Genomic DNA, 26208 nt, shown 5'->3' on the forward strand with positions numbered 1-26208 from the left:
AAGTGTCTTATATCGTTGGAATCCTTGGCTCAAGGCGGACAAAACGGCTATCTCCGATTTGGATGTAGGCAGGGGAAATTTTCTGCTATGTCGGATTTTGTCCAAAACCTACTTTTGCGAACTAGTCCCTGGTTTTTCGCCCGATCGGAACCAAACCAGTCTAGGACAATTCTCTGGACTCTCTAGATCAATAATTATCGAAAAAAAGTTGAACTTTTGCATTTGGGTGGCTGTAACAGGGTCATTTAGAAAAGGGGCGTGGCAAAATACACTAAAAAGCCTATAAATCCCAAATGAAAACTCAGAACTTCACCAAAATTGATGAGCATATGTGTCAGAACATGGTGAGGAAGCATGCAGAGTTTCATGGAGATCGGACCACAGGTGGCGCTATAACTGGCAAAAAGCCTTCATTCTTATTAGGGGTTCAAGCATGAAATGCTGAAACCCTATTGTAATTGTAAGGATTCGTAAAACGCATCGTGCAGGACAAACCGTAAGGCCTAGAGACTTGAAACCTGGCCAGATGGTAGGCCTCAATTTGGGGACAACCTATCAGAGTATGACCCCGAATGGCCCATAGGTGGCGCTACAGCAACCAAAAGTTCAAAATCGCTCATAACTCTTAGACCGCTTGTCCCAGGATCAAGTGTCTTATATCGTTGGAATCCTTGGCTCAAGGCGGACAAAACGGCTATCTCCGATTTGGATGTAGGCAGGGGAAATTTTCTGCTATGTCGGATTTTGTCCAAAACCTACTTTTGCGAACTAGTCCCTGGTTTTTCGCCCGATCGGAACCAAACCAGTCTAGGACAATTCTCTGGACTCTCTAGATCAATAATTATCGAAAAAAAGTTGAACTTTTGCATTTGGGTGGCTGTAACAGGGTCATTTAGAAAAGGGGCGTGGCAAAATACACTAAAAAGCCTATAAATCCCAAATGAAAACTCAGAACTTCACCAAAATTGATGAGCATATGTGTCAGAACATGGTGAGGAAGCATGCAGAGTTTCATGGAGATCGGACCACAGGTGGCGCTATAACTGGCAAAAAGCCTTCATTCTTATTAGGGGTTCAAGCATGAAATGCTGAAACCCTATTGTAATTGTAAGGATTCGTAAAACGCATCGTGCAGGACAAACCGTAAGGCCTAGAGACTTGAAACCTGGCCAGATGGTAGGCCTCAATTTGGGGACAACCTATCAGAGTATGACCCCGAATGGCCCATAGGTGGCGCTACAGCAACCAAAAGTTCAAAATCGCTCATAACTCTTAGACCGCTTGTCCCAGGATCAAGTGTCTTATATCGTTGGAATCCTTGGCTCAAGGCGGACAAAACGGCTATCTCCGATTTGGATGTAGGCAGGGGAAATTTTCTGCTATGTCGGATTTTGTCCAAAACCTACTTTTGCGAACTAGTCCCTGGTTTTTCGCCCGATCGGAACCAAACCAGTCTAGGACAATTCTCTGGACTCTCTAGATCAATAATTATCGAAAAAAAGTTGAACTTTTGCATTTGGGTGGCTGTAACAGGGTCATTTAGAAAAGGGGCGTGGCAAAATACACTAAAAAGCCTATAAATCCCAAATGAAAACTCAGAACTTCACCAAAATTGATGAGCATATGTGTCAGAACATGGTGAGGAAGCATGCAGAGTTTCATGGAGATCGGACCACAGGTGGCGCTATAACTGGCAAAAAGCCTTCATTCTTATTAGGGGTTCAAGCATGAAATGCTGAAACCCTATTGTAATTGTAAGGATTCGTAAAACGCATCGTGCAGGACAAACCGTAAGGCCTAGAGACTTGAAACCTGGCCAGATGGTAGGCCTCAATTTGGGGACAACCTATCAGAGTATGACCCCGAATGGCCCATAGGTGGCGCTACAGCAACCAAAAGTTCAAAATCGCTCATAACTCTTAGACCGCTTGTCCCAGGATCAAGTGTCTTATATCGTTGGAATCCTTGGCTCAAGGCGGACAAAACGGCTATCTCCGATTTGGATGTAGGCAGGGGAAATTTTCTGCTATGTCGGATTTTGTCCAAAACCTACTTTTGCGAACTAGTCCCTGGTTTTTCGCCCGATCGGAACCAAACCAGTCTAGGACAATTCTCTGGACTCTCTAGATCAATAATTATCGAAAAAAAGTTGAACTTTTGCATTTGGGTGGCTGTAACAGGGTCATTTAGAAAAGGGGCGTGGCAAAATACACTAAAAAGCCTATAAATCCCAAATGAAAACTCAGAACTTCACCAAAATTGATGAGCATATGTGTCAGAACATGGTGAGGAAGCATGCAGAGTTTCATGGAGATCGGACCACAGGTGGCGCTATAACTGGCAAAAAGCCTTCATTCTTATTAGGGGTTCAAGCATGAAATGCTGAAACCCTATTGTAATTGTAAGGATTCGTAAAACGCATCGTGCAGGACAAACCGTAAGGCCTAGAGACTTGAAACCTGGCCAGATGGTAGGCCTCAATTTGGGGACAACCTATCAGAGTATGACCCCGAATGGCCCATAGGTGGCGCTACAGCAACCAAAAGTTCAAAATCGCTCATAACTCTTAGACCGCTTGTCCCAGGATCAAGTGTCTTATATCGTTGGAATCCTTGGCTCAAGGCGGACAAAACGGCTATCTCCGATTTGGATGTAGGCAGGGGAAATTTTCTGCTATGTCGGATTTTGTCCAAAACCTACTTTTGCGAACTAGTCCCTGGTTTTTCGCCCGATCGGAACCAAACCAGTCTAGGACAATTCTCTGGACTCTCTAGATCAATAATTATCGAAAAAAAGTTGAACTTTTGCATTTGGGTGGCTGTAACAGGGTCATTTAGAAAAGGGGCGTGGCAAAATACACTAAAAAGCCTATAAATCCCAAATGAAAACTCAGAACTTCACCAAAATTGATGAGCATATGTGTCAGAACATGGTGAGGAAGCATGCAGAGTTTCATGGAGATCGGACCACAGGTGGCGCTATAACTGGCAAAAAGCCTTCATTCTTATTAGGGGTTCAAGCATGAAATGCTGAAACCCTATTGTAATTGTAAGGATTCGTAAAACGCATCGTGCAGGACAAACCGTAAGGCCTAGAGACTTGAAACCTGGCCAGATGGTAGGCCTCAATTTGGGGACAACCTATCAGAGTATGACCCCGAATGGCCCATAGGTGGCGCTACAGCAACCAAAAGTTCAAAATCGCTCATAACTCTTAGACCGCTTGTCCCAGGATCAAGTGTCTTATATCGTTGGAATCCTTGGCTCAAGGCGGACAAAACGGCTATCTCCGATTTGGATGTAGGCAGGGGAAATTTTCTGCTATGTCGGATTTTGTCCAAAACCTACTTTTGCGAACTAGTCCCTGGTTTTTCGCCCGATCGGAACCAAACCAGTCTAGGACAATTCTCTGGACTCTCTAGATCAATAATTATCGAAAAAAAGTTGAACTTTTGCATTTGGGTGGCTGTAACAGGGTCATTTAGAAAAGGGGCGTGGCAAAATACACTAAAAAGCCTATAAATCCCAAATGAAAACTCAGAACTTCACCAAAATTGATGAGCATATGTGTCAGAACATGGTGAGGAAGCATGCAGAGTTTCATGGAGATCGGACCACAGGTGGCGCTATAACTGGCAAAAAGCCTTCATTCTTATTAGGGGTTCAAGCATGAAATGCTGAAACCCTATTGTAATTGTAAGGATTCGTAAAACGCATCGTGCAGGACAAACCGTAAGGCCTAGAGACTTGAAACCTGGCCAGATGGTAGGCCTCAATTTGGGGACAACCTATCAGAGTATGACCCCGAATGGCCCATAGGTGGCGCTACAGCAACCAAAAGTTCAAAATCGCTCATAACTCTTAGACCGCTTGTCCCAGGATCAAGTGTCTTATATCGTTGGAATCCTTGGCTCAAGGCGGACAAAACGGCTATCTCCGATTTGGATGTAGGCAGGGGAAATTTTCTGCTATGTCGGATTTTGTCCAAAACCTACTTTTGCGAACTAGTCCCTGGTTTTTCGCCCGATCGGAACCAAACCAGTCTAGGACAATTCTCTGGACTCTCTAGATCAATAATTATCGAAAAAAAGTTGAACTTTTGCATTTGGGTGGCTGTAACAGGGTCATTTAGAAAAGGGGCGTGGCAAAATACACTAAAAAGCCTATAAATCCCAAATGAAAACTCAGAACTTCACCAAAATTGATGAGCATATGTGTCAGAACATGGTGAGGAAGCATGCAGAGTTTCATGGAGATCGGACCACAGGTGGCGCTATAACTGGCAAAAAGCCTTCATTCTTATTAGGGGTTCAAGCATGAAATGCTGAAACCCTATTGTAATTGTAAGGATTCGTAAAACGCATCGTGCAGGACAAACCGTAAGGCCTAGAGACTTGAAACCTGGCCAGATGGTAGGCCTCAATTTGGGGACAACCTATCAGAGTATGACCCCGAATGGCCCATAGGTGGCGCTACAGCAACCAAAAGTTCAAAATCGCTCATAACTCTTAGACCGCTTGTCCCAGGATCAAGTGTCTTATATCGTTGGAATCCTTGGCTCAAGGCGGACAAAACGGCTATCTCCGATTTGGATGTAGGCAGGGGAAATTTTCTGCTATGTCGGATTTTGTCCAAAACCTACTTTTGCGAACTAGTCCCTGGTTTTTCGCCCGATCGGAACCAAACCAGTCTAGGACAATTCTCTGGACTCTCTAGATCAATAATTATCGAAAAAAAGTTGAACTTTTGCATTTGGGTGGCTGTAACAGGGTCATTTAGAAAAGGGGCGTGGCAAAATACACTAAAAAGCCTATAAATCCCAAATGAAAACTCAGAACTTCACCAAAATTGATGAGCATATGTGTCAGAACATGGTGAGGAAGCATGCAGAGTTTCATGGAGATCGGACCACAGGTGGCGCTATAACTGGCAAAAAGCCTTCATTCTTATTAGGGGTTCAAGCATGAAATGCTGAAACCCTATTGTAATTGTAAGGATTCGTAAAACGCATCGTGCAGGACAAACCGTAAGGCCTAGAGACTTGAAACCTGGCCAGATGGTAGGCCTCAATTTGGGGACAACCTATCAGAGTATGACCCCGAATGGCCCATAGGTGGCGCTACAGCAACCAAAAGTTCAAAATCGCTCATAACTCTTAGACCGCTTGTCCCAGGATCAAGTGTCTTATATCGTTGGAATCCTTGGCTCAAGGCGGACAAAACGGCTATCTCCGATTTGGATGTAGGCAGGGGAAATTTTCTGCTATGTCGGATTTTGTCCAAAACCTACTTTTGCGAACTAGTCCCTGGTTTTTCGCCCGATCGGAACCAAACCAGTCTAGGACAATTCTCTGGACTCTCTAGATCAATAATTATCGAAAAAAAGTTGAACTTTTGCATTTGGGTGGCTGTAACAGGGTCATTTAGAAAAGGGGCGTGGCAAAATACACTAAAAAGCCTATAAATCCCAAATGAAAACTCAGAACTTCACCAAAATTGATGAGCATATGTGTCAGAACATGGTGAGGAAGCATGCAGAGTTTCATGGAGATCGGACCACAGGTGGCGCTATAACTGGCAAAAAGCCTTCATTCTTATTAGGGGTTCAAGCATGAAATGCTGAAACCCTATTGTAATTGTAAGGATTCGTAAAACGCATCGTGCAGGACAAACCGTAAGGCCTAGAGACTTGAAACCTGGCCAGATGGTAGGCCTCAATTTGGGGACAACCTATCAGAGTATGACCCCGAATGGCCCATAGGTGGCGCTACAGCAACCAAAAGTTCAAAATCGCTCATAACTCTTAGACCGCTTGTCCCAGGATCAAGTGTCTTATATCGTTGGAATCCTTGGCTCAAGGCGGACAAAACGGCTATCTCCGATTTGGATGTAGGCAGGGGAAATTTTCTGCTATGTCGGATTTTGTCCAAAACCTACTTTTGCGAACTAGTCCCTGGTTTTTCGCCCGATCGGAACCAAACCAGTCTAGGACAATTCTCTGGACTCTCTAGATCAATAATTATCGAAAAAAAGTTGAACTTTTGCATTTGGGTGGCTGTAACAGGGTCATTTAGAAAAGGGGCGTGGCAAAATACACTAAAAAGCCTATAAATCCCAAATGAAAACTCAGAACTTCACCAAAATTGATGAGCATATGTGTCAGAACATGGTGAGGAAGCATGCAGAGTTTCATGGAGATCGGACCACAGGTGGCGCTATAACTGGCAAAAAGCCTTCATTCTTATTAGGGGTTCAAGCATGAAATGCTGAAACCCTATTGTAATTGTAAGGATTCGTAAAACGCATCGTGCAGGACAAACCGTAAGGCCTAGAGACTTGAAACCTGGCCAGATGGTAGGCCTCAATTTGGGGACAACCTATCAGAGTATGACCCCGAATGGCCCATAGGTGGCGCTACAGCAACCAAAAGTTCAAAATCGCTCATAACTCTTAGACCGCTTGTCCCAGGATCAAGTGTCTTATATCGTTGGAATCCTTGGCTCAAGGCGGACAAAATGGCTATCTCCGATTTGCTCGCCCTTCAGGCGCCAATTTTGAGTAAATTGCATTTTTTTGAAAAACCTATTTTTGCGAACTTCTCCTAGGTTTTTGGCCCGATCGGAACCAAACCACTGCAAGAATATTCTCTGGAGTCTGCCAATCAATAATCATCCAAACAATTCAAAATTTCAATTAACAGTCGATAAGGGGAACCAAATTATTTGATGGCAGCAGGGCCACTTTTACTAAAACGCTTATAAATTGTGAACGGAAAGAGATTTTTCTGCTAAATTTGGGATACATCTTCCTGAGCTCAGTCTGAGATCACTTGAAAAATATCGCAACAATTGGCCACTAGGTGGCACTATAAAACGGTTATAACTTGTGAACGGAAAGAGATATTTTCGCAAAACTTGGGACACATGTTCATGAGCTCATTCTGAGATCACGTGAAAAAAATCACGACAATTGGCCACTTGGTGGCGCTATAAAATGGTTATAACTTGTGAGCGGAAAGAGATATTTTCGCTAAACTTGGGACACATGTTCATAAGCTCAATCTGAGTTGACATGAAAAAAATTGTGACAATTGGCCACTTGGTGGCGCTATAACAGTGGAAAAAAATAGCAAAAATGGAAAATAGCTATAAGCGCACCCAACCGTTAGTCTACTGAAAATTGGCACGCAGTAGCTGCGTTTCCACTGTCGGGCCAGGTCCGGGCTAGGGCTAACAGCGAGCCGAGCCGGGCCAGTGGCCTCAGGCCTCAAGCACCGGGCTTGCGTTTCCACTGCCGGGCCATTAGCCCTGCAGCGCTGCCCTAAACCCCGCCCTTAACACGCCTTCCTGGATCAAACGTCAAACGTCATACAAGTGTAGTAGACGGTCCCTGCTCCACTTCTGAGTCAAATAAAGCACTCTGGGATGACGATTCTAGCACACAAAACATAAACACGCATATGAGCCACTTCTACAATATTTTATTTGTTTTCTTAGGAAGTTAGAAAACGTAGAATTTATGAAGATAGCATGTATTAACTCACCGTCCGCGGCTGCCATAGTGTCCCGACTTGTCCCTCCACTAACAGAGGGACGGTGACCCAGCACACCGTCCATCAAGTCGAACCATGGAAAGTTCCTTCTCTGGGCACTGCTTTGTCCATTGTGCGTTTTAATCGCCTTGTACTGCGCCCGCAACTTCTTCTTTTATTCCCGAACTTGAAGCGTTGTTCGCTGAATTGCTATAAATCCCATTGTTAGCTTAGCAAGTTCAGCAACGATGTATTTTATAACGTCCTCGTTTCTGCACACGCCGTCAAATTGACGTTGTACCCTTTCTTCTGCCCAAATGCTCAGAAGAGCTTTGGTATCTTCGACAGACCAGTACAGGCGATTCTCCATTTCGAGCAGCGTTTATTTTTCGCGATATAAAAAAGTGAAATGTGCATCTTGCCGCAGACCATAACTTTCCCTAACACCGATAAACTCCGCCTTTTACCTTGACCACGCCTCTAGCCCGAGCTGGCCCAAGGTATTCGATGGGCCAGAAATCCTGGCCGTTGGCCCCGAGTAAGCACCGATCAAGCCCCGGAAGTGACAGTGACTATATCAATTTCACCCATGGATCATTTTGATGCTCTCACATGTTTGAAACGAACAATGATGGATTGTGATGAAATTTGTTTTGAATTGGGACTGGCGAATCCCCGTCCATACTGTCAATGACCGTTCGCAAAGACCCGCCCACTTTAGTTACTGTTGCAGGACTCTCACACCACCCTCAACAGGACTCTCACACCACACCAAGTTCTCACGCAGTGAAAAATACATTGCAGATCAGAGAAAAGACTGCGCGCTGACAGACAAGTACTTTTGATATGAAACAAAGTCTCACCTTTCAAATGTAGTCATTTTTTAGAGACATTTAAACAATAAATACCGTTTTGTGACTCTTTAACCCTCTGGGGACCAAAAACGCGCCCGCGCGTTTTGCTCGTTTTTTTTTTTAGCAATGAAAAATAAACACAAAATGCTCTGTTAATTTTGATCTTTCATTTTCGTGTAATACATCAATCGATCCTGTTCAGTTTCTATTTTTTTTTCTGTATACTCACAATACAAATAAAGTGTTTTGCTTTTTGACAAATAAAGAAAAACTAACATGATGCTATTTCTGCCTTCTCTCTGTCAGTAAACTCCCATTTGAAACGCGTTCGAAAATTATCTATAACTCCGCGAAAATTCAGTCAAACAGGCAAACAGACCCACGGGCATAAAGCTTGAGATCGCAGCTTTTAAATGAAGTAATTTATATAAAAAACAAATATTATCAGCTTCTGTAATCTGTATAAAAAGAGAGCGACTCCAGTCAAGCTCATTACGAGCCATTCAAAAGTAATTTGACCACGCCCCGGAGAGCGCGTGCTATTCAAACGCAAATTCTGAGAACCATTTCAGTCTGTGAAACGCCCCCACATCAGCTGTAAACAAAGAGGCATAATATAGCCTACCTTATGGAGAAAATTTTCCGTGCTGATATGAGGAGTAGATCCCGCTGAGGAGTGAGGTAGGCTAAGTTATCCTTTCTCAAGTGTTAATGTGGAATAACGTTATGGAATAACGTTGTAGGCTTATGTAAACAAAAAGATGAATCGCGTTTCTATAATATGAATCGCGCGTCTATTTGTAAAGAGTGTTTAGCCTAAATATGAATCGCGCGTCTGTGTGTGAAAGAATAAACTGCTTTTACAGTTACAGTTACTGCGTTACAGTCAGGCGAAGTATGAAAGACAACATTTTGTTGACTAGATTTGGGTACAGTTTTTACTGTAGAATATACTGTCACATCAAATAAGCTTTTCTGCTCATATATATAAAATACTATTTTGTCAAAAATAAAGTCATAGACTAAGATGTTCCAATGTTGGCTATATTCAAACTAATGAATACATATGATAAAATGTAGGCCTATAATGTTTTTTTTTTTTTTTTTACAAAGAAAGAGTACTTTTTTGCAGAAATATTGCTGAAATTGTAATTATTGTTGTAATTGTAACCTTTTTAATAAAATAGCAAAACATATTTACAAGATAGATGTAAGCAAAATCTTAAATGGTCAATATAAGTCTTCTTCAAAATATATATTTTGTCCTTGCATTGTGGCTCAGTCAGTGTCACACCTGAATGAATGGCTAATTATGCAGAGTCATTATGCAGAGTGGGTGGGACTAAGGTGTAAACTACTCCTCCCCCTCGCATATTGGCTTTCCAAGCAAAACCTGTTTTACACCATTTAAATCAATGTATTTTTTTTGTGAACGATAAAGCAAGACTATTTTCACATAATTTTGAAGCTAGAACTGAAAGGGACAACATCCATTAGTCAAAAGTCTTGTGGGCACATATTTTGTATGAGTTTTGTGGTCTTATTTCAGCAACTTTCATTTTTATTTTTTTAAATAACCACGCATAAACATTATTCTCTTAAAAATACAAACATCTACATACATGTTGCTCGCATATTATGGTAGGCCTGTTTGTGCTATATAGAGTGAATTTACACCTTTGCCATTAACATGTTTATAAATAACTGAAAAAAGCACAAATGTCAGAGCATGTCAGAACATCTCAAGGGCCCCAAAAACAGCTTGGTCCCCAGAGGGTTAATGTGTCTGACAGATCGCTGTAGACTCGAGGCTCAGTTAAAGCTGCTCGTGAACCGATCATCAATTGGTGAGCATATGTGACATAACATCATTAACAAGCATGCCAAATTTTATGGAGATCGGACCAAAGGTGGCGTTATAACTGTTAAAAAACTTTAAAACCATACATTTCCTATGGTACATTGCCTGTATTGGCTCTAAATAGTGTTTTCCATCTATTATGTCAGTGGTTACATGCTTGCTAAATAAAACTTAATCACTTTTGATGCTTTTGTGCTTAAAGGCCTTAACTGCTTGAACCCCGATAAATGCTGCTTGCAGCTTTAATTATTATTATTATTCTGCCGTAAAACGCATCGTGCAGCCTAAACCGTAAGTGCTAGAGACTTGAAACTTGGCCAGAAGGTAGTACAAAAATCGAGGAGAGGTTCAGAGAATATGAGCTAGATTGGCCAATAGGTGGCGCTACAGTGCAAAAAACAAAAAAATGGCATATTTTTGCTTAAATCTCATCAACCCTTTGTCACAGACTCAAGTGTCTTATATCTTTGGAATCCTTGGGTCAAGCCGAACAAAAAAGGCCTCAAGGATTTCATTTCCGGTATGCAAATTTTCCCGCCATTTTGGATTATGTCCAAAACCTACTTTTGCGAACTAGTCCCTGGTTTTTCGCCCGATCGGAACCAAACCAGTGCAGAAATATTCACAGGAGTCTGAAGATCAATAATTATCGAAAAAAATGTAAAATTTCGATCCACGGTTGCTAAGGGGTATCAAAACGTTCGCAGGAGGCGGAGCTAATTATACGAAAATGGCTATAACTCGTGAACAAAATGAGATATTTTCACCAAACTCGGTACACATATGTAAGAGCTCAAGTTGAGGTCACAGTAAAAAAATCGCGGTGATTGGCCTCATGGTGGCGCTATAATATGAAAAAAACATAAAACAGGCTATAACCACCTGACCGTTAGTCCGATTGACTTGAAAATTGGTATGCAGTGTCTTGGTCCAAGGTGCCATGTATGTGTATGAGGACATTGGCGTATCTCAAAAAACATGGCCGCCATCGGCCAATGAAGTTTGAGCACCTATTAGACAAGGTTAACGGAGGCCGATCGGAACGAAACTCAATGGGCATGTTCGGCTCATGGCCCTAGAGGTCTGTAAGAATTTTGAAAGAAATCGGCCACTAGTTGGCGCTAATGAGTTTTATGGCTCTGTAATCACGTGGTGTTACACTTATCATCACAAAATGCATATCATTTGATAGATCTGCTTATGCTGAACAACTTTGCCTCTAGAACCATTGCTGTCAATCAAACAGTTTATTAATTATTCACGAATATGTTAAAAACCTACTTTTGCGAACTAGTCCCTGGTTTTTTGCCCGATCGGAACCAAACGAGTCTAGAACAATTCTCTGGACTCTCTAGATCAATAATTATCAAAAAAAAGTTGAACTTTTGCATTTGGATGGCTGTAATAGGGTCATTTATAAAATGGGCGTGTCAAAATACCTTAAAAAGCCTATAAATCCTAAATAAAAACTCAGAACTTCACAAAAATCGGTCAGCATATGTGACATAACATCATTAACAAGCATGAAAAATTCTATGGAGATCGGACGATAGGTGGCGCTATAACTGTTAAAAAGCTTTAAAATCATATATTTCCTATGGTAAACTGCCTGTATTGGCTGTAAATGGTCTTTTCCATCTCTGATCATATAATTTTCATATCATAATGTTCAAAACTAGTGCAATACAATTCTCTGGACTCACTAGATCAATAATTGTCAGAAAAAGTTGAACTACTTCATTTGGATAGCTATAATAGGTTCACTTCAAAATCTGGCCTTTACCAAGTGTCCCCGAAAGCCTATATCTCTTTAATCAATGCTCAGACCTTCTTAAAAACAAGTCAGAACGTGTGAAATATCACCCTGAACAAGCATGAAAATTTTCAGACAGATCGGACAAAATTTGCCTCTATAACAGTTAAAAAGGTGAAAATGATATGAATTAATGGCATGTTAAGCCAATAAGTGGTATTTTACTGCCCCCTGCTGTTTAAAATAGTCATTTTGTCATATTGGTATTGGTATCAGCCATGGTAAATCATGATAAACTATGGTAAGTGTGTGTGTGTGTGTGTGTGTGTGTGTGTGTGTGTGTGTGTGTGTGTGGTACAAATATAACAAAGGTTTTATTTTCCAACATGAAAACAAACATAACAGAGTGCTAGTGCACAAACAATAACCGACAATGATAATGGGTGAGAGGGGAACTTAAATACACAGATCAAGACAAGGACAACAGGTGACGGTTATGATGATGAGGAGCAGGTGATGATGATGAGGGTGATGAGGAGCAGGTGCAGGTGATGACGACAGATGGTGAATGTGATGAAGACAGAAGGTGAATGTGATGAAGGTGAATGTGACACCAATATCACTGAAACATTTGTGTGTGTGTGTGTGTGTGTGTGTGTGTGTGTGTGTGTGTGTGTAGCATTATTGTGTGTAGCATATGTAGCAAGTATGCATTATTGAGTTAACATGGAAACACTGGTTTGCTTTAGTGCAGAAAACTGGTCAAAATCATGAGGTTTAAAGTGAAAGTGAGCCAATAAGTGGTCTTCTACTGCCCTCTGCTGGCCATTCTACTTATTAATTAAATTTTTCCACATGTGCTTGCATTTATACTTGAATACACACTAAAAATCACTTATATAGCAATAACTATTATAACACAATCATATTTTGTCAGTGTTAATCACTTTATTTGCACTGACACTTCAAATAATTGCTAGTAATGTGGTAAATCATGGTAAATCATGGTTAACTATGCTGTGTGTGTGTGTGTGTGTGTGTGTGTGTGTGTGTGTGTGTGTGTGTGTGTGTGTGTGTGTGTGTGTGTGTGTAAGCATGCATTGAGTTAACATGGATAAACTGGTTTGCTTTAGTGCAGAAAACTGGTTTAAAGTGAAAGTGAGCCAATAAGTGGTCTTCTACTGCCCTCTGCTGGCCATTCTACTTATTAATGAAATAATTCAACATGTGCTTGCATTCATACTTGAATACACACTAAAAAAATCACTTATATAGCAATAACTATTATAACACAATCATATTTTGTCAGTGTTAATCACTTTATTTGCACTGACACTTCAAATAATTGCTAGTAATGTGATAAATCAGGCTAGAAACATGGTAAATCAAAGTAAATAATACTAGATTGTCGTTTATCTCCTGGTAAATAATACTAGAACGTGGTATATCATGGTAAATCATGGTTAACTATGCTGTGTGTGTGTGTGTGTGTGTGTGTGTGTGTGTGTGTGTGTGTGTGTGTGTGTGTGTGTGTGTGTGTAAGCATGCATTGAGTTAACATGGAAAAACTGGTTTGCTTTAGTGCAGAAAACTGGTTTAAAGTGAAAGTGAGCCAATAAGTGGTCTTCTAGTGCCCTCTGCTGGCCATTCTACTTAATAATGAAATATTTTACATGTGCTTTTGCATTCATACTTGGACACACACTAAAAATCACGTATATAACTAACTATTATAACACAATAATATTTTGTCAGTGTTCATCACCTCATTTGCACTGACACTTCACATAATTGCTAGTAATGTGGTTAATCATGCTAGAAACATTGTAAATCATAGTAAATAATACTGAAATGAGGTGTATCAAGGTAAATCATGCTAGAATCCTAATAAATCATTCTGGAACATGGTATATGATAGTAAATCATGCTAGAATCATATTAAATAATTCTAGAATGTGGCAAATCGTTGTGGGAGGAGCCTATTTTACTCAAATGGCTATAACTCAAGAAGTAAATGAGATATCTTCACCAAACTCAGTACACATGTGTATGGGTTCAATTTGAGGTCACAGTAAACAATTTTATGGAGATCGGACCATAGGTGGCGCTATAACTGTTAAAAAGCTTTAAAACCATATATATCCCATGGCAAATTGCCTGTATTGGCTGTAAATGGTCTTTTCCATCTATTATGTCAGTGGTTACATGCTTGCTAAATAAATCTTAATAACTTTTGATGCTTTTGTGCTTAAATGCCTAAAAGGCCTTAACTGCTTGAACCCCGATAAATGCTGCTTGCAGCTTTAATTAGGGGTTCAAGCATGAAATGCTGAAACCCTATTGTAATTGTGCTGATTTTTATTATTATTATTATTATTCTGCCGTAAAACGCATCGTGCAGCCTAAACCGTAAGTGCTAGAGACTTGAAACTTGGCCAGAAGGTAGTACAAAAATCGAGGAGAGGTTCAGAGAATATGAGCTAGATTGGCCAATAGGTGGCGCTACAGTGCAAAAAACAAAAAAATGGCATATTTTTGCTTAAATCTCATCAACCCTTTGTCACAGACTCAAGTGTCTTATATCTTTGGAATCCTTGGGTCAAGCCGAACAAAAAAGGCCTCAAGGATTTCATTTCCGGTATGCAAATTTTCCCGCCATTTTGGATTATGTCCAAAACCTACTTTTGCGAACTAGTCCCTGGTTTTTCGCCCGATCGGAACCAAACCAGTGCAGAAATATTCACAGGAGTCTGAAGATCAATAATTATCGAAAAAAATGTAAAATTTCGATCCACGGTTGCTAAGGGGTATCAAAACGTTCGCAGGAGGCGGAGCTAATTATACGAAAATGGCTATAACTCGTGAACGAAATGAGATATTTTCACCAAACTCGGTACACATATGTAAGAGCTCAAGTTGAGGTCACAGTAAAAAAATCGCGGTGATTGGCCTCATGGTGGCGCTATAATATGAAAAAAACATAAAACAGGCTATAACCACCTGACCGTTAGTCCGATTGACTTGAAAATTGGTATGCAGTGTCTTGGTCCAAGGTGCCATGTATGTGTATGAGGACATTGGCGTATCTCAAAAAACATGGCCGCCATCGGCCAATGAAGTTTGAGCACCTATTAGACAAGGTTAACGGAGGCCGATCGGAACGAAACTCAATGGGCATGTTCAGCTCATGGCCCTAGAGGTCTGTAAGAATTTTGAAAGAAATCGGCCACTAGTTGGCGCTAATGAGTTTTATGGCTCTGTAATCACGTGGTGTTACACTTATCATCACAAAATGCATATCATTTGATAGATCTGCTTATGCTAAACAACTTTGCCTCTAGAACCATTGCTGTCAATCAAACAGTTTATTAATTATTCACGAATATGTTAAAAACCTACTTTTGCGAACTAGTCCCTGGTTTTTTGCCCGATCGGAACCAAACGAGTCTAGGACAATTCTCTGGACTCTCTAGATCAATAATTATCAAAAAAAAGTTGAACTTTTGCATTTGGATGGCTGTAATAGGGTCATTTATAAAATGGGTGTGTCAAAATACATTAAAAAGCCTATAAATCCTAAATAAAAACTCAGAACTTCACAAAAATTGGTCAGCATATGTGACATAACATCATTAACAAGCATGAAAAATTCTATGGAGATCGGACGATAGGTGGCGCTATAACTGTTAAAAAGCTTTAAAATCATATATTTCCTATGGTAAACTGCCTGTATTGGCTGTAAATGGTCTTTTCCATCTCTGATCATATAATTTTCATATCATAATGTTCAAAACTAGTGCAATACAATTCTCTGGACTCACTAGATCAATAATTGTCAGAAAAAGTTGAACTACTTCATTTGGATAGCTATAATAGGTTCACTTCAAAATCTGGCCTTTACCAAGTGTCCCCAAAAGCCTATATCTCTTTAATCAATGCTCAGACCTTCTTAAAAACAAGTCAGAACGTGTGAAATATCACCCTGAACAAGCATGAAAATTTTCAGACAGATCGGACAAAATTTGCCTCTATAACAGTTAAAAAGGTGAAAATGATATGAATTAATGGCATGTTAAGCCAATAAGTGGTATTTTACTGCCCCCTGCTGTTTAAAATAGTCATTTTCTCATATTGGTATTGGTATCAGCCATGGTAAATCATGATAAATGATGGTGTGTCTGTGTGTCTGTGTGTGTGTGTGTGTGTGTGTGTGTGTGTGTGTGTGTGTGTGTGTGTGTGTGTGTGTGTGGTACAAATATAACAAAGGTTTTATTTTCCAACATGAAAACAAACATAACAGAGTGCTAGTGCACAAACAATAACCGACAATGATAATGGATGAGAGGGGAACTTAAATACACAGATCAAGACAAGGACAACAGGTGACGGTTATGATGATGAGGAGCAGGTGATGATGAGGAGGGTGATGAGGAGCAGGTGCAGGTGATGACGACAGATGGTGAATGTGATGAAGACAGAAGGTGAATGTGATGAAGGTTAATGTGACACCAATATCACTGAAACATTTGTGTGTGTGTGTGTGTGTGTGTGTGTGTGTGTGTGTGTGTGTGTGTGTGTGTAGCATTATTGTGTGTAGCATATGTAGCAAGTATGCATTATTGAGTTAACATGGAAACACTGGTTTGCTTTAGTGCAGAAAACTGGTCAAAATCATGAGGTTTAAAGTGAAAGTGAGCCAATAAGTGGTCTTCTACTGCCCTCTGCTGGCCATTCTACTTATTAATAAAATTTTTCCACATGTGCTTGCATTTATACTTGAATACACACTAAAAATCACTTATATAGCAATAACTATTATAACACAATCATATTTTGTCAGTGTTAATCACTTTATTTGCACTGACACTTCAAATAATTGCTAGTAATGTGGTAAATCATGGTAAATCATGGTTAACTATGCTGTGTGTGTGTGTGTGTGTGTGTGTGTGTGTGTGTGTGTGTGTGTGTGTGTGTGTGTGTGTGTGTGTGTGTGTGTGTGTGTAAGCATGCATTGAGTTAACATGGATAAACTGGTTTGCTTTAGTGCAGAAAACTGGTTTAAAGTGAAAGTGAGCCAATAAGTGGTCTTCTACTGCCCTCTGCTGGCCATTCTACTTATTAATGAAATATTTCAACATGTGCTTGCATTCATACTTGAATACACACTAAAAAAATCACTTATATAGCAATAACTATTATAACACAATCATATTTTGTCAGTGTTAATCACTTTATTTGCACTGACACTTCAAATAATTGCTAGTAATGTGATAAATCAGGCTAGAAACATTGTAAATCATAGTAAATAATACTGAAATGAGGTGTATCAAGGTAAATCATGCTAGAATCCTAATAAATCATTCTGGAACATGGTATATGATAGTAAATCATGCTAGAATCATATTAAATAATTCTAGAATGTGGCAAATCGTTGTGGGAGGAGCCTATTTTACTCAAATGGCTATAACTCAAGAAGTAAATGAGATATCTTCACCAAACTCAGTACACATGTGTATGGGTTCAATTTGAGGTCACAGTAAACAATTTTATGGAGATCGGACCATAGGTGGCGCTATAACTGTTAAAAAGCTTTAAAACCATATATATCCCATGGCAAATTGCCTGTATTGGATGTAAATGGTCTTTTCCATCTATTATGTCAGTAGTTACATGCTTGCTAAATAAATCTTAATAACTTTTGATGCTTTTGTGCTTAAATGCCTTAAAGGCCTTAATTGCTTGAACCCCGATAAATGCTGCTTGCAGCTTTAATTATTATTATTATTCCGCCGTAAAACGCATCGTGCAGCCCAAACCGTAAGAGCTGGAACTTTGAAACTTTGACAGATGGTAGTACAAAAATCGAGGAAAGGTTCAGAGATTATGACCCCGATTGGCCCATAGGTGGCGCTATAACAACCAAAAGCGCGAAACTGCTCATAACTCCTAGACCGTATGTCGTAGACTCAAGTGTCTTATATCATTGGAAAGCTGGACGCCTGACGAACAAAACGTATATCTCCGATTTCATTTCCGCCATGATAGATTTTCCGCCATTTTGAATTTTGTCAAAAATCTACTTTTGCGAACTAGTCCCTGGTTTTTTGCCCGATTGGAACCAAACTAGTGCAGAAATGTTCTCTGGAGACTGAATATCAATAATTATCGAAAAAAAGTGGAAATTTCGATTCACGGTCGCTAAGGGGCGCCAAAACGTACGTTGTGGGAGGGGCCTATTTTACTAAAATGGCTATAACTCCCGATGTAAATGAGGTATCTTCACCAAACTTGGTACACATGTGTATGAGCTTACTCTGGGGTCACAGTAAAAAAATCGCGACGATTGGCCTCATGGTGGCGCTATAAAATGAAAAAAACATAAAACAGGCTATAACCACCTGACCGTTAGTCCGATTGACTTGAAAATTGGTATGCAGTGTCTTGGTCCAAGGTGCCATGTATGTGTATGAGGACATTGGCGTATCTCAAAAAACATGGCCGCCATCGGCCAACGAAGTTTGAGCACCTATTAGACAAGGTTAACGGAGGCCGATCGGAACGAAACTCAATGGGCATGTTCGGCTCATGGCCCTAAAGGTCTGTAAGAATTTTGAAAGAAATCGGCCACTAGTTGGCGCTAACGAGTTTTACGGCTCTGTAATCACGTGGTGTTACAAATATCCACACAATATGCATATCATTTGATAGATCTCCTCATCCTGAACAACTTTGCCTCAAGAACCATTGCTGTCAATCAAACTGTTCATTAATTATTCATTAATATGTTAAAAACCTACTTTTGCGAACTAGTCCTAGGTTTTTTGCCCGATCGGAACCAGACCAGTCTAGGACAATTCTCTGGACTCTCTAGATCAATAATTATCAAAAAAAAGTTGAACTTTTGCATTTGGATGGCTGTAATAGGGTAATTTATAAAATGGGCGTGTCAAAATACATTAAAAAGCCTATAAATCCTAAATAAAAACTCAGAACTTCACAAAAATTGGTCAGCATATGTGACATAACATCATTAACAAGCATGAAAAATTCTATGGAGATCGGACGATAGGTGGCACTATAACTGTTAAAAAGCTTTAAAACCATATATTTCCTATGGTAAATGGTCTTTTTCATCTAATATGTCAGTAGTTACATGCTTGCTAAATAAATCTTAATAACTTTTGATGCTTTTATGCTTAAAGGCCTTAAAGGCCTTAATTGCTTGAACCCCGATAAATGCTGCTTGCAGCTTTAATTATTATTATTATTATTATTATTATTATTATTATTATTATATATATATATATATATATATATATATATTTTTTTTTTTTAGAATACTTTTCCACCAACCGGTTAAAATTTACAACACTGCATGTATTCTGCTTTAAAAAAAGACATGCACACTCTAATGTAAAACACACCAACACAGATAGCATAAATGTCATGTTTTAGTCCAAAGACGATGAAGAAGATTCAAATAGCAGTGTTTTTACAAACACAAAATAAACTCCGATAATCCACAATGATGCGAGATAGCATGCAAACACAAACAATAATGGGCCAAGTACTGAATGCAAGGAGGAACTTAAATACACAGTGATAATGAACTAAATACAGATGCGCTGGTATGAGAATTTGACAGAATGATAATCTTAAGCAAAAATATTGTGATTACAGCTTTAAAACGTATGATTGAAACAATATGATTCACAATATATAAAAAATAATTTCCTGTAAAATTATTTTAAAAAATGCAGTCACTTAAGTGAGCCACATCACATGATCAGCTAATGAATAAAACCAGAATAGCTAACCCCATCCCCTGTAATTATTATTAATATTTTAATTAAATTAATAAAGACATGTCTTACTATTGCAATAATATACACTATTGTACTGTAAATAAATAAATAAAAATAGTATTTATAATGCTTTCATAATATAATAATAATAATAATAATAATAAAAATGTTACAATAATATTTGGATTGCTTCTGATAAACAATAATTATCATTTTTATTTTTTTTTATTTTACTTTACAGAACAGTAAAATTACAATACTAACATTTATGGATGTCAAAAGTTAAACCACTGAGCTTTTATTTTGACATAAAACCGCAGACATTTCTATTTGTTGACAACAGATTTATAAACGATTCTTATTAGGGATGGTTGGTGTAAGTTGCCTTCCCAAATGCAAATTATAAGTGGCTCAAACACAGAGCGCTTGCAGAGAAGCATTTACTGTGATGCAGTAAAAATCTTTAGTCGAGGGCAGCTCTACATGGATATAATAAAATGATGCTTGGAAAAGAAAATTCCGGCAGTCTTAGTGAGTTTGACTCATACATTGATAATTTGTGTTGTTAATTAGATGATGGAATGAACAGTTTATTACTGTTGGAGTTTATTTTACAGTTTCTCCTGCATTATGTTGATTATTAGGGACAAGCAAATAGATTTGTTTGTCAAATTTGAATGACGTTTGAACATTTTTCGTTGAAGATTTCATTAACAAAATTAACACTACCATGCACAGGGTTGCCAGATTGCACAGGTAAAGTAAAACACATGGCAGAAAATTAATCCATTTAAGAGAAAAGCTGTTTAGGGGATTTAAGCTCCGAACCATGAATTTGTGACTATTACTATTACTGAGATAACAGAAATGACAATACGATGTTCTGTAAAGCGGTTTTAAAAAGGTATGTATTGTGCAAAGTGCTATACAAATAAAAATGACTTCTAAAAAAGGTTCTCACCAATGACAACTTCCTTTACAACCAGGCGTTGGACACCAATCTTCCCATTGACCCCTCTCCAATTCATAACACGTGCCACAGTTGTAAAAGTGGCTTTCAGCACTTTCCACACGGTGTCTTTCAGGTCAAAGCCACCAACCAGACCCAGATAGGTAATCTGATAGGAAAAAAAACATTGTGTAAGTGGTTGAAATATGCATTAAAATAGACCACCCTAAAATGAAAATGCTGTTGTATTAAAAAAAGAACAAACTATCACTTACTCCATCTGAAACCATTTTCTAGGTTTTTAATATGGAAATTCTTGTCACTGCTGTAAGAAATTATGTTCTGTTCCCAAAACCTTCCACTCCAATATATATATGTATATCAAAATGTTCCTTCACTTAAAAGAGTTTAATTATCATATAGAGAAAATTACATTCAATCTCAGTAATCAGTAAATAGTATCACAGAGGGCAACCAACAACCATCTTGATTACAGGGACTTCAAATAGCTTGTCACCTTAAACCTTTGACCGTTCTGTTTTAACAGAAGATCAAAGATGTGATCACTTCAGATAGATTGTATTACCTAAACCTTTTGCTGTTCTGATTTCATTTACATTAAGAGTTGACCATTTGGGTTGATCACATCCTGAACAAATGGTAATCAATTGTAGAATGGGAATGGGTGTGGGACACAGAGAATCTTCTCAGACAATGGGGTGTCTCAACTTCATTAACATACAGACCACAGCTGTTACAAGAAGAGCAACTTCATTGAGATTAAGAGTTGTAAAATGTAACAGGATAAAAGGTTTGAGATTTGGATGTTCTGGGTTCATTCTGACGCCGGTGAACCCAAGGTGCTTTGTGTACCTTGCTACTGCTATGCTGTAATAAACTTCATTTTTGAGACCTTCGACGTCCACTTCATTTTTTCTTACATTGGCGAGCCAGACCCAGTCGACGGATTTCCAACAAAAAAGGGAAAAGGTAAGAAAAAGCTGTTTTCTTTCATTTATGCTGTTTTTGTCAAGGAATTCCTCGTTTTAAAAAAATCTAGAAAAGAAAAATTAAGGACAGAAGAGATCGAATTTGGTTTATTCAGTATTAGCAGGAGGAGTTTTAAGCCTATTCCGTACAATTTTGTTTAAGATTCTAACGTAACTGAATAAGCCCGAAGCAGTGTGGTGACAGAGTTGTATTGGAATTGTTGTTTCTAAAGTAATTGAAACAAAGTGCTTTAGTGTAAAGTTTCTAAAGTAGCCTAACTGAAACTTGGTGTTGGTCTCTTATAATTCTGTTAAAGATTCTAAAGTAATTGAATAAACCCGAAGTAATGTGGTGACAGAGTTATTTCAGATTGGTTGTTTCTAAAGTAACTGAAACAAATGTGTATGTTTCTAATGTACTTGAAACCGATTGTGAAGTTGTAATAATTCTGAGGAAATTCTAAAGTAATTGAATAGACCCGACGCAGTGTGGTCACAGAATTATTTCACAACTATTGTGTGTTATAGCATAGGCTAGTGAGTTTGATGTGCCGTGACTTTGTGAAGTTTAAAACAAAGAACCCGAAGCAGTGTGGTTTTGCCCGACGTACTGTGGCATTGTTTTAAAATTCATAAATATTATTTGAACCCGAAGTACTGATAAGCAAGCTGTTTTAAGAAAATAACATAAAAACCTGACGTAGTGTGGTTGTGTCCGACGTACTGTGACAGTGTTAATTTTTTTTTATATTGTTTAAGCCTGACGTACTGTGGCCAAGTTGTTTTAAGAATATAACATAAAACCAGACATAGTGTGGTTTTGTCCGACGTACTGTGACAGTGTTGCATTTCTTAACTGTTTTGCGTAACAAAATTTAAGGACCAATGGATTGTGGCTGTGGTTAAGTTTAGAAGCCTCAGGTAGTGGGGCTATTTTGATCATTTGTGTCCGAAGTACTGGAGCTGTGAATCATTAGACTAACGGATATCTTAAAGGAACTAGATAACGTGTAGTCATTTAAATCAGACTTTGTGAATAACTATTAGATCACGAGATATTTTAAAGTTTGATAAGACTTTTGAAAATGGAAGAAATGATTGTTAAATACATCGCTAAACACGGTTCTCAGGGAATGTTTGACGGAATAGAGAATATTGTTGAGAAACCGTACAAGTGGGCTATCTCTAAATTTGAAAATGATCCCAAAATGCCTAAGAACAAAAATGGGAAAATTGCTAATGCGCTTCAAGCACTTTTTGCTTCATACAAAGTAACTAGGAGGAGAGTAGATGAGTTAGAGGCTGAAATTGAGCGACTCAGTGTTGGGGTAATTTAAAAAAAAAAATTACCTGGCTAGTGAAACGATATGGAAAGAAGAAACGGTCAAGATGCAGAATGAGATCGCACTTCTTAGAACTAACAATAGTATGCTTAAATCATCTGTGGAAACATTGTCCAAAAATTTAGAGGAGATGAAGGCGGCTTGTCAGTTTATGATAAAGAATGAGAAAAACACAACTGAGGAAAACCCTAGTAAGACATTGTTAGGTGTCACATTGTGTAACCCAGTTCCAGAGATGCCAGATTTGCAGGAAGACAGGACTGAGGTTTGGGAAAAAGATTCTCAGTCATTCAGTAGCCAATACTCTGACTGTAGAGTCAGATTTCCCATGGCACCAGTCCATACGACTATGCGTGCTAGTGAAGGAAGGGAAGAACCAATTACTTCTACCATAGTCAGAGGATTTAATCCAACTGAACTAGAAACTGTGATCAAGAATATTGGGAAATTTGATCGTGACAAACAAGATCCATTAGATTTTCTGAAAAACTTGGAGGAATATGCTGAAGTGTACAATTTAACAGATGATGATGCATGTGTTTTGTTAAGAATGTGCTTGCCTGACACTTTGTCTGGAGCCTTAACTAAGAAAGTAAAGGACAGAAATGCTAATAAGTCAGAGAGAAAAAAGGCACTGCTTGAAGTCTTAGGTGTGATGTCAGTTAACTGGGATAAAATATCTGAGATGCACATGAGGAAAGGGGAGCATCCAGCAGCATTTTCAGAACGATTATTAGAGACATTTAAGACTTTCAGTGGCAATCCTGATATTACTAAGAATGATGTCAGTTTCAAGACAGCCTTGATTAACAAATGTGATCCACTCACCCGGGCTGCTGTGACAATGCTAGTGACACCACTCTCTGAATATAATGACATTATTGCTAAAATGACACAGTTTTACAACAATAATGCTAATGAAAATAGTCAAATGAAAGCTGCCAAATCTAGACATCCAGTTGCTGCCTTTGGCGAGAGAGAATGTTCTACACTGTCTAATGGTTTCCATCATAGACCAAGGAGATTTGCAAGAATAAATTCAGAAGGTGTTATTCTTTGCTATGCATGTGGAAAAGCTGGTCACATTGCTAGACATTGTCAAGACAATGAGAGACTTCTTCAAAACTTTGTCTGTCATGCATGTGGAAAGGATGGTCACATTGCAAGGCACTGTTTGGAGAAAAGAAAGGAAGATCAGGAAGTTGTTTGTTTTGCTTGTGGAAAGATAGGACACAAGGCAAGACAGTGTTACTTTTCACACAAAAGAAAGATGGGCTATCGTGGTTTGCTTAAGAAAATAGACAATTTAGAAACCCAGTTGGCACTGTTGGAAGGAAATAAAGAAGTCATTCACACCTTGTCAAACATATCACTACACGAGCAACATGACTGTAGCTCAGTCACAAGCAAATGGTGATGCAAATTAGAATTAGTTTTATGATAGTAACACATTGTAGAAAAAGGTTTACTATCAAAAGGGGGGTGATTCTTTATGATTTATGAAACATGTTTTATTAGCATTGATATGTAGTTGTAATTTATAATAAATGTTTTAATGACATTATGTTTAGAAATAATAATAAAAAAAAAACATTACCGATGTTTGATGTTTTGAGATGAAACTTCTGTGACTTTGATGTTTGAATGTGAAAAGATGCTTGTGGGGGAAAGGGGGGCAACCTCTTCTTTTGATTATAGTTTCAGATATAAGCATCGAGATGTTTGTCTGAAAAGTGTAACCTCCTGGAGAAAGATGATCTGGTCGTTTGAAGGACGAGAAGGAAGTGGAGCCAGGGGGAATTGCTCAAGAAAAAGAAAAGAATAGAGATTTGCAGACCTGCAAGATCCAGAACTCCAGGCCTAAAAGACCTAGAAACCCTGAGACCCACCATGGGACGGATGGAACTGATGAAGAGGCACAGACTCGAACAACACCAGTGACTGCTTCTTCTAGAAGGACTTATGGTCCAAGTGGAAAAGAATGGACAATGAGAAGAGAAAGAAAAGGAGATTTCAGAAACAAACCATTTCTGAGACTATGGACAACAGTCTTTCCACAGAGGGAAAACAAGTGGATAAAGGATGTCCACACGGACAAAATGATACACACACACACACAATATTGTCTATTGATTGTTGATTATTTGAGTTATCAAAACTAATCAATATGCTAACATCACTGATGTGAACACCACTGAACATTTGACATTGTGAGAGCCCAATAAGGCCTTGAGGAAAGACAAGATTTTTGCAAAACAAATGCATGATGGAGATATGGCCTATTCTGGTTTAATTTGGAATGTAACCTTTAAAACGGCTGTATGTGTATGTATCTTTCTTATTATTTGCCAATGCATTATGTTATGTGTTCTATGTTTAAACATTAGATTATAGATTGATGTATACGTTCTATGTTTAAACATTAGATTATAGTTAGATTATAGATAATTCCATGATCAATATTGAATGTTCCAAGTGGATATGATGGTTCTTGGTTACCTCGTATAAAAAAATAAAAAAAATAAAAAAATAATAACATTTCATTATCACAAACTATGATAATTTTGCTCAAGTGAAGTAGAGCCATAACTCAGTGTGCAGGAGGCGTAGATCCCGAAGACGGGTAAGATTCTCTGATGGCCATAGATGGGAACGACCTAAGCCATGGGCTACGCCGCCACTGGGGCACCTGCCCACCAGGTTTCGGGAGGTGTTATCTACGAAAAGGGAGTGGTTGTGATGCTACTTCGGGCCAAGAGCATCAAAGGGGGGTCTGTAAGAAATTATGTTCTGTTCCCAAAACCTTCCACTCCAATATATATATGTATATCAAAATGTTCCTTCACTTAAAAGAGTTTAATTATCATATAGAGAAAATTACATTCAATCTCAGTAATCAGTAAATAGTATCACAGAGGGCAACCAACAACCATCTTGATTACAGGGACTTCAAATAGCTTGTCACCTTAAACCTTTGACCGTTCTGTTTTAACAGAAGATCAAAGATGTGATCACTTCAGATAGATTGTATTACCTAAACCTTTTGCTGTTCTGATTTCATTTACATTAAGAGTTGACCATTTGGGTTGATCACATCCTGAACAAATGGTAATCAATTGTAGAAT

Source organism: Rutilus rutilus, assembly GCF_951802725.1.
Source record: "Rutilus rutilus genome assembly, chromosome: 2".
Lineage (NCBI taxonomy): Eukaryota > Metazoa > Chordata > Actinopteri > Cypriniformes > Leuciscidae > Rutilus > Rutilus rutilus.